At 32.8% G+C, this 10503-nt stretch overlaps 1 non-coding gene across 1 annotated transcript; it reads right to left on the bottom strand.

The window, feature by feature from the left end:
* Positions 1-9233: 9233 nt before the first annotated feature.
* LOC140835586 (small nucleolar RNA R71) lies at positions 9234-9340 on the bottom strand. The gene has a single exon (XR_012118909.1). It is a non-coding gene; the product is annotated as a small nucleolar RNA R71 (small nucleolar RNA).
* Positions 9341-10503: the final 1163 nt, after the last annotated feature.

Here is a 10503-nt window from a genome sequence, read left to right on the forward strand (position 1 = left end):
TCATTTAGTCGATTATACCACATTCGACCCGATTGCTTTAATTAATATAATGATCTTTGCAATTTCACATAATAACATTCTCTAGGTTTTGAACTTTATGCTTCAGACATCTTAAATCCTTCAGAGATTTTCATATATAAATTACTATACAGTGATCCGTATAGGTAAGTTGTGACAACATCCGTAAGAATAATTTCTAAATTTTCAGATATCACCAAACTAATCAAAGACCGAAACGAATTGCATCCATAACATGATAATACGTTTCTTGATAATCAATTCCAGGCCTTTGAGAAAAACCTTGTGCAACAAGTCTAGTTTTATATCTTAATATTTCATTTTTCTCATTTCGCTTTCGAATAAAAACCCATTTGTACCCAACAGGTTTTACAGCTTCAGGTGTAAAGACTATAGGTCCAAAAACGTTACGTTTATTTAGCGAATCCAATTCAACCTGGATGACATTTTTCCATTTTATCCAGTAATGTCGATTTTTACATTCACCAAAAAATTTTGGTTCATGAACTTCATTGTCATTTATGATGTCAAATGTCACATTGTAGGAAAATATGTCATCAATTTCTTTTATATCTTTTCGGTTCCATATTTTTCCATTATTAATATAATTGATAGAGATTTCATGATTCTCATAAGTTTTTGGTTCTAACATAACCTTTTTGATAGGATCGGTTGGTAGGTGAAAATGTGTTTAGAAGGGGAGGTTGAATAAATGCTAGGTAATTATATCACCTTTTTGGAATAATGAGTCAGTTTAGTGATAAACTGAACTCGAAAATCTTGTTATGTCAATGTCAATCAGTTAACTAATGGAAGTGCGATATAAACTGACTGACATATAGAATATAACTGAAATTAAAAGACATAAGATATATGGATGTTCAGATATTTCAATCACTCATTTTCTATCTATAAGATATGATATTATTAAAAGACTTTGATCAATACAAGAATTGTACAGACCTCTTTCAGTTTTGAACTTAACAGTACCAAATTGAAACTCTTAGTATCATACAAAATAAAATTTATCGTACAAAAAAAATTTAGTGATATATTTACAATATGGCATAAATAATGTGTACAATATTGTCGTAACATAAGACTATAAAGATATATTGATTGAATAAAAATTGATATATTTTAATTTGTGATAATGTTTTTTAATATTATTAACATAAAGTTGAAAATTAATTTTAATGATTAATTAATTTTTAAATATTTTTATTTTGTATTAAAAATTGGCGAGTTCACGAGTCCAGCCCCTCTCGGATCCGTCAAGTTCATGGGATGAGGTGGGGCGGTCTAATGTGGGCAGATTTTGGATCCGATGTGTCAATTTACTTAGTTACTCTTTTTCTCACTACTACTTAATTATTTTTTATTTATTTATGTGATTTTTGAATTTTTGGGTTTGACGTGTTAATTTACTTAGTTACTCTTTTTCTCACTATTACTTAATTAATGTTTTTTTTTATTTATGTGATTTTTGATTTTTAGATTTAACTATTAGATAATTTATTTAATTGATATATTATTATGATTTCTTTTTCCCACTATTACTTAATAATTGGTATTTTTTTAATTTAATTATTTAATTTAATTGACATAACTATACATTCTTTAAATAAAAAAGTCGAACATTATTAATTTTTTTTGCATATTTTTTTTTACTATGTAATTTTTTAAAATGAACTACTGCTAATATTTCTTAAACCTACAATGTTTTTCTATGTTTTGTATCTAAAAATGGTTTAGACTTAATTTTTATACTTCAAGTTAAATCAATTTATAAATTTGTGGTTAGCGATTCAGACTTAATTTTTAAAACTTCAAATTAAATAAACATAAACATTTTATAACAAAAAATTGGTTCAAACTTTATTTTTTTAACATATAAATTTGATGTTAGTGGTTCGAACTTAATTTTTAAAGTTCAAGTTAAATGAACACATAGTGATTAATACTTTTTATAAAATACAATATACTTTCTATTTTTATAACTAAAACTGGTTCGTACATAATATTTTTTAACTAACTTAAAGATAAATGAATATATAAATACTTAGTTATCACATTCATATTTATCTATAATAATCATCCATACATGGTTAATCATCTAATATTATTTGCATATGGTTTAAATCTATAAATTTAGCTTAAATAAATATTTGTGGATGTTTGTACTTTATTGTTTTTAAAATAATTGTGAGTTCATGACGATGTGAATAATTTTAATTCTTTAATTTTTTAATAATAATAATAATAACGTATTGTGATTCCATCAACTTATTAAGATGGACATAATCATATAATGTTGTTGTTTTTAATTTGATTGATTTATATATGATTAATGTATATTTTTAATTTTTTTAAATTCAAGTTACATAAACAAATAAATTTGTGGATAGAGATTCAGACTTATTTTTTTAAACTTTAAGTTAAATAAAATTAATTTATTTAATTGATATATTGATACATGACTATGCATTGTTTTCCCTTATTAGTTAATAATTCATAGATTTTTTTAATTTAATTTAATTTAAATAATTAATTAATTTAAATAATACTTAACTATGCATTATTTAAAATAAAAAAATCGAATACTATTAATATTTTTTACATATTTTTTTACTATGCATTCGTTCACATGAAAAGTAAATTATTATTAATATTTTTAAATTTATAATATCTTTTCTACGTTTTATAACAAAAAATGGTTCGAACTTAATTTTTTAAACTTCAAATTAAATAAACATATACGTTTAATAACAAAAAATGGTTCGAACTTTATTTTTAAACTTCAAGTTAAATGAATATATAAATTTGTGGTTAGTGATTCATGCTTTGCATTGATAAAAAAAAATAAGAGAATAAAATATAAATCTAACAAATAGAAGAATTTTGTTTTCTACTACATATCTTATTTATTGAACAATGAGCCTTTTATAAGCAAATACACAAATAGAAAAAATCATAAAAATAACAACAATATTTGACTACTAAGACCATTAAATAAAAAATATGCAAAGATAATTATTTCTTGTAATATTTTGTTACTAATAAACCATTATTAACCGACTTCATTTGACAAAACAGATAACTAAGATGAACCCTACTAAAGCTCCAGGTCCCGACGGGTTTATTTGGCTTCGTTGCTTACTACATGACATGGGTCTTCACTTGTTATCGCCTTCCTCCTTTCCTTCTTATACAACCCCATTTACCTCCATTTCATCCACGAAAGTACGGTTGTTTGATTGAAAGTAGCACTTGTTGCGGCCTTTCATTCCCTTGTTTCGTCGTGTCACCCCCTCCCTCCCCACAAGCACCCCCCGGCTCAGGCGGGAGAGGGCTCGTAGCCCCCCGCTCTCTCTTCCCCAGCCTCGGAGAGATGCAGAACTCTTTTTTTTCGGCAGGGTAGAGCTCGGCAGAGGGTTCGATAATAGGGTAGGGTCCTGTCCTTAAGATTCAAATAAGAAGACTTGGACAAATATTTAAAAATTCAACAATACATCTCTTAAACCAATAAGTTCAACATCGGTTTAATAAGGGTACCATGTGACGAACCATATCTTAAAATACTAATACTTTAACTTTTGCAGAAAATTTTAAATAAATAGCTTAAAATAAATTAACGGTCACCTCTCATACGAAAATAAAATAAATATTAAAATTTCATCATTTAAAATAAATCACCAACATCCAACTAATCCTAAAATCCAAAAAATATATACCAATTTAATTTAAAAATATTCTAACAAAATTATAAATTTAATTTGCTTATCATCAATCCTAATAAATCAAAATTTAGAGTAAATAGTTTAAAAATTTGCGTAATAATATAACTTAAACTACAAGGTCTTCGGGTTTGCATTGCCACTGGCCCGAGCCTACTCACTAGTTACCACCTCCCATCTCCTCGACTACATCATCTGATACGAAAGTCACAATTAAATATCCAAATTCAATAAAAGAAAAACGTATACGTATATGATGAAAGAAAATATGATATGATATGATGAGAGAAAAAATGTTTAAGTTTATGCATATTCATGAAAAGCTATTTTAAGTAAAAGTGTTTTCACTGTTGCATGTAGATGTATATGTATTACTTGTTATCATGATTAAGGTTTGCTGAGTCAATAGACTCACTAGGTGTGATCGATCCAGGTGAGCATGAGATTGATGTTAATGGAGGTTTTGATGGTTGATCTTGCTTGACTGAAGGTGCACACAACCCGAGAACTAGCGCTAGTTTTTCGCAATTAAATTAAGTTTATGATTTATGTTACTTTAAAGATTTTTATGATTTATGAATGGTTTTGAGAGGATGTTAGAGTTAAGTTTATTTTTGAAACAATGTTAATTTAAGTTGGTCGACGTTTTACGATTTTATGCTTTGAATTACTTTTTTTTGGATTTTCAAATAATAGTTGGTTGGTTTATTTTTAAATGGTACAAATATTCATATTTTAAATGCTTCGAATTTCGGCCGAGTGAAGTAGAAAAAAAAACATTTTTTGACGCATTGATCGTGTCATATATGTGTATTTGATGTAAAACATGCACGAAAAACTTTGGTTATATATGCAAAGTTTAATGGGACGCCCAGTTACTTGTACAAATGATTAATAATGCAATTATGTCATTTATTATGTAATTATTTGGCTCATTATATTTCAGGTGTTGATTGAAGTATCGATAATGAGATTGAATATGGTGACTGTATTGTAGTGACCGTAAGATGTGTGAATGAAATGATGTCATGAACGTTGATATTGAAATGTACGAAACGAGAATGAAAACTATGACATTCTTAGGTTTTTTAGCATAGGTATATGAATATGAATCATATTTATATGAGGCCAATTTCATTTGAAATCCAATGAGTAGGGCTACAACTTTTATGTTTTGAGTTTTATCCAAACCAATTGGGAAACAAGGCCAAAATTGTCCCGAAGTGTATAGTGTGTATCGTCGTTCCTGCACTGACACATGTTGGTAGAATGAGCATAACGTTTTACTTAGACCTGAAAATGACATGACACCAATTGGAGATGCAAGGCAAGACATAAAGCTACAACTTTCATGTTTACCACTTATTCAAATTATGAAGGGAAGAGACATTTCTGGAGTGATCTTTGATGAAGCTGTGTGCAGGGATAGAATGTTTGACGTCGAGCGCCCCTGTACTACAAATTCAGTATTTTTACAGAAATTTCCATGCCCGAGCAGTAGAATATTACCGCCTGAGCGCCGATGCACGACATTTTCAGTATTTAGACAGAAGGTTCCGTGTCCGAGCAGTAATATGTTACCGCCTGAGCACCACTGGACATATTAAAAATAAGTCGAATTTTCTAGGCATCTACATCATTTTCCTCAACTCACCTCACAGCAAACACAAGTGAAAAACAAGAAATCTTCCTTCAAGTGGTCTTTTCTTCTTCTTCTTCTTCCTCATTTTGAAGCTAGAATTGAATTCTCAACCTCAAGATCATCCTAGAGTTGTAAGTGTTCATCTTTAATGGTTGTTATATATGTAGAGGATCATAAAAGGATGACTCTCACCTAGTATAGACATAGTGACTGGATTATTGATATATTTGACAGTATATGAGCGAGAAACATCGTCTCAAACCAGTATTCATATGCTTGGAATGTATGTTGGCATGTTTTTGAAGTAATACACGAGTAATATTATGAATTTCAAATGATTTCCATTGATTATTGCCATATGTACATTGTTAGTATGTTTATTGATGAAAACATAGCACCATATTCTATTGTTATGTATTAAATATGAAAGAAATTCATTAATATTGAAGATATGTGCTATGTCATGAACATGAACATGAAAGAAAAAGAAAATGACTTATTTTTATATGATATATGAGCTTGTTGATATCATGAATAGTTTTAATTCCACCAAACCTATTGCCTAATATATGTTCATAGGGCGTGGGCTGTCACAGGGAACCATGATGTCTAACATAGTAGAAGCCATATAATAAAGCAAGGACGGTAGTACATGTCAACTAATGAGGCTCAAGTACATAAATGAACATGAATATATGCTAAGGTATGACATGGTTTAAAGATTCATTGTTGATTACGACTTGATATGTATGTTCCTTCTATGCATATTGATATGTATAAGTGTCAACTTATTGAGTTTTATAAACTTACGTAGCTCGTGTATTATAGGATCAGGTAATGAAGATGCATATGATTCCGTTCGACAATGGATGCTTGTGATGTGTCTAACCTCGACAAGAACCTGGACGTCTTATTGTATAGATTCCGCATATGTATTATAATGGATTTTATGTCAGGGTTTGAAACAAGTTTCACGACGTTTATGACTATATGTATAACGATACGGTGTTGTTTGTATATGAAAATATGATTATATGTATGTATAGATGTTGTTGCTTGAGTTTTTGACTTTTAAAAAAATGTAGGGACATCATGCCAAATTTATAAACCATCAAATTGATGCCCCTTGTTTGGATTACTTCATAATATAGGTATATCATTCAAACCCTATTATGAGTATGAGTATAAGTATCATTAATCATGTTAAGTATAGAAGAAGGGTGTTACATTTAATGGGTTATGATTTAAACAATTTCTGAAAATTTTGTGTCACAAAACCCGTCACCTTCTGTTATTTCGAATTCTGCGACTTATAGGTTGGTTTTCTGGAAATGTTTTCAACATATGATTTGTAGCACTCTGTGTTTCCTTTGATTCGATATCAAATTCATAATTTTCTGAAAAGAAACGAGGAAGATATGATTTTTATCATAAAATCGCACAAGCTGTGAAATTTCTGTGTCACAAAACCCGTCACCCTATGTTATTTCGAAATCTGCGACTTATAGGTTGGTTTTATGGAAACGTTTTCGACATATGTTTGGTATCATTCTATGTTACCTTAGATTCGATAGCAAATTCGTAATTTTCTGATAAAAAATGAGAGAGAAGTGATTTTTATCGTAAAACTGCTCAAGCTATGAAAATTTGTGCATGTTCTTCACGTTTTCTCAAGTTTTTGGTTGCAGGCTGATAGGACTCGTTTTTACGTGTTTTTAGTGTTGGTTTCGAGTCGCATTCATACATCATATTAGCTTGTTCTAGTTTATTCTTGCATTTTGTTTGCATTATTTAGCATATGACTGATTTCGTGTGTTTTGTGGTATTTTGTAGGAATGGAACCAAATATAGCAGAAAATGGGCACAACAACGAAGAAGCCTCTCTAGGGCGGTCAAAACTGACCGCCCCAGCGAGCATTCTAGTCTTACCGAGGATATCGAACAGAAGACCTCTCGCTAGGGCGGTTAAAACTGACCGCCCCAGCGAGACTGCTAGCCTAGACAAGAGAATTTAACAGAAGATCTCTCGCTCGGGCGGTCAAAAGTGGCCGCCCCAGCGAGACTAGAGAGAAGGCTCAAAGTTTTTATTCGAGAGTCACTCGCCCCAGCGGTCAAAACCTACCGCCCTAGCGAGTTACGCGATCCAGCAAGATTCTGCGAGATTTGTTTCTATTTTCATGGACTCTATCCAAGACCACTAACCTAATACACGAGATTGGGCGCCGTTTTTCAGACTTACACATCATATTTTCATCATTTTTTCTGGGAGAGAAGGCTAGGAGTAAGGAAGACTTTCGAAGAACTCGAGAATTCCAAGCGTCGCAGCCATCTTCCATCGTCATATTTAGTATTTTATTATTCAGTATTTTATTCTCTTGCATAGATTGTTGATTTTTAGTATGAATTTGGTTGGCTAAACTCTAAATTTGTTGGGATTTGAGGGGATCCTACCCATACTCGTTGTTTAACATTATTTCTTGACATTTTTACAAGTGATTTGTTTATGCTATTGTTATTTCTTGTTTCAAGCGAAGCCTAGCTATCTTCCTTTGATTATTGCATGTTGTTAACGATTTCGACAGACTAATTAACAATAGGATCGCATAGTATAAACCACGGACTTACAATTTTAGTAGACATACGGAATTGGGTACGTGTCGATAGTAATAGTTCACCCGGATGAAAGCTAGTGGATTCCATAGAACGTAATGCAATCGTGAACTGTTAAATAATTGAGGACACTTGATTACTGCATGTTTATGATTAGTATTAATATAGCTCAACAGAGTATATTGATTAGTCTAGGGAATTCCGTCGAATGCACGAGTAAAAGTCGAGTCTAATTATCTGAACACGAGTGGTAGGTGAACTGATAATTCCCAACAAATTCGTTTCTCATTTGATTTTCATCCAATTTAATCATTGATTTCTTGATTATTTGTTCTTGCATTTTAATCATTTTAGTATTAAATTCACTTTAGTTTAATCACCAACTCCATCTATCGTTGCTAGAGAAATTTAAGTGAAAATAAGAATAGTGTAACGCAGTCCTTGTGGATCGATACTCGTATTCACGTACGTTTATTATAACTTGACTATCGTGCACTTGCGATATTTTAAATCGAGCTTTCATTTATAAAACAAATTTTGGGACTATTCACTGTGCAAGTTTGGCTCGATCAAGTTTTTGGCGCCGTTGCCGGGGACTGTTGATTCACAATTTTTTATTTTTCATTTAAATTCTTTAGTATTATTTATTTTATTGTTAGTTGATACTCCTATTCTGTTGCAGATTTTTCTTGTGGTGCATGCGAAGATCACTCGACGTGGAGCTTGAATTTGACCCTGAAATCGAAAGAACTTTCCGCAGACGAAGACAGCAACAAAGACTCAAAGAATAGATGGAAAGACACGAGCAAGAACGTGGAGAGGAACAGCGTGACAATAGACAAGTTGAGATACCACGTCGCATTCCGATGATGGATTATGCACAACCGTCTCTTGAGGGAGCACGTCCAAGCATCGTGAGACCAGTAATCCGAGCTAACCAGTTTGAGATCAAGCCAGCTATCATTCAGATGATTCAAAACACTGTTCAATTTGGGGGAAGTGCACTTGACGACCCTAATTCTCATATAGCTGATTTTCTTGAAATTTGCGATACTTTTAAGTTTAATGCTGTGTCTGATGATGCTGTTCGTTTGCGTTTATTTCCATTTTCACTAAGAGATAAAGCTAAGGCGTGGTTAAACTGTTTGCCTGTAGGGTCTATCACTACATGGGAGGATATGGCGAAGGCATTCCTGACCAAGTACTTTCCTCCGTCGAAGACTATGAAGCTGAGAGCCGACATTACTACTTTTGCTCAATATGAGCTTGAGTCACTTTACGAGGCGTGGGAGCGATACAAGGATTTATTGAGGAGATGTCCACACCATGAGCTACCTCTTGGGTTAGTTGTTCAAACTTTTTACTACGGTCTGCTTACTTCTAACCGTACCATGATAGATGCTGCTGCCTGTGGTAACTTGCTGAGAAAAACGGCTGAGGAAGGATATGAATTATTGGAGGAGATGGCTGCTAGCAGCTATCATCCTCATTCTGATAGGCAGAAACGAGGTGCGGGGGTTAATCAAGTTACTGATTTGTCTGCGGTGTCAGCACAGTTGGAGGCTTTGAACAGAAAGATTGATGGGATGAGTGCGAGTGGATCGGTTATGCGTCTGCAAGAGATTTTCTGTGATAAGTGTGGAGGTGAGCATGACGTGCAGGATTGCCAAGATGGCAATCCATTCTATGTGCCTGAGGGAGCAAAACACGTGGGATTCCAGAACCGTCCTAGAAATGACCCTTATTCAAACTCCTATAATCCGGGATGGAGGAATCACCCAAACTTTTCGTGGGGAGGTCAAAACAACCAAAACCGCCAACAAAGAGGGCCACCACATGGGATGCACCAAGGATTCAAGCCAGAACCGCCTAGGGAGGAGAAGTCAAATTTAGAGCAAATGATGACTAAATTTATTTCTGCAACCGAGACGAGATTTCAGAATCAGGATGCATCCATAAAAGGGTTAGAGAATCAAATTGGACAATTGGCTAAGTTAATTGCTAATAGGGAGCAAGGAACTTTGCCAAGCAACACGGAGACTAACCCGAGAGAGCATGTGAAAGCTGTGGAATTGCGCAGTGGAAAGGCACTTGAGTCTAAGGAGGAAAAGAACAAGCAAGGTGAGGATGAGGTGGAACAGCAAGGAGGTAAGTCTTCTAACTCTACTTTTACACCTATTGCACCGAGTAAAATTGTTATCCCCCCACCTTTTCCTGCAGCACTGAAAAAAGCTAAGTTAGATGCACAATTTGGTAAATTTCTTGAGATATTCAAAAAACTGCATATTAACATTCCTTTTGCTGATGCTTTACTGAATATGCCAAGTTATGCAAAATTCTTGAAAGATATCTTAGCAAACAAGCGGAAGCTAGAAGATCATATGACTGTGAACTTGACTGAAAATTGCTCCGCTTTAGTTCAAAACAGGATGCCTCCTAAGCAAAAAGATCCAGGGAGTTTCTCTATACCTTGCATTATTGGTGATATTAATTTTC

This window comes from Primulina eburnea, chromosome 6 (genome assembly GCF_022965805.1).
Source record: "Primulina eburnea isolate SZY01 chromosome 6, ASM2296580v1, whole genome shotgun sequence".
NCBI classification, from domain to species: domain Eukaryota; kingdom Viridiplantae; phylum Streptophyta; class Magnoliopsida; order Lamiales; family Gesneriaceae; genus Primulina; species Primulina eburnea.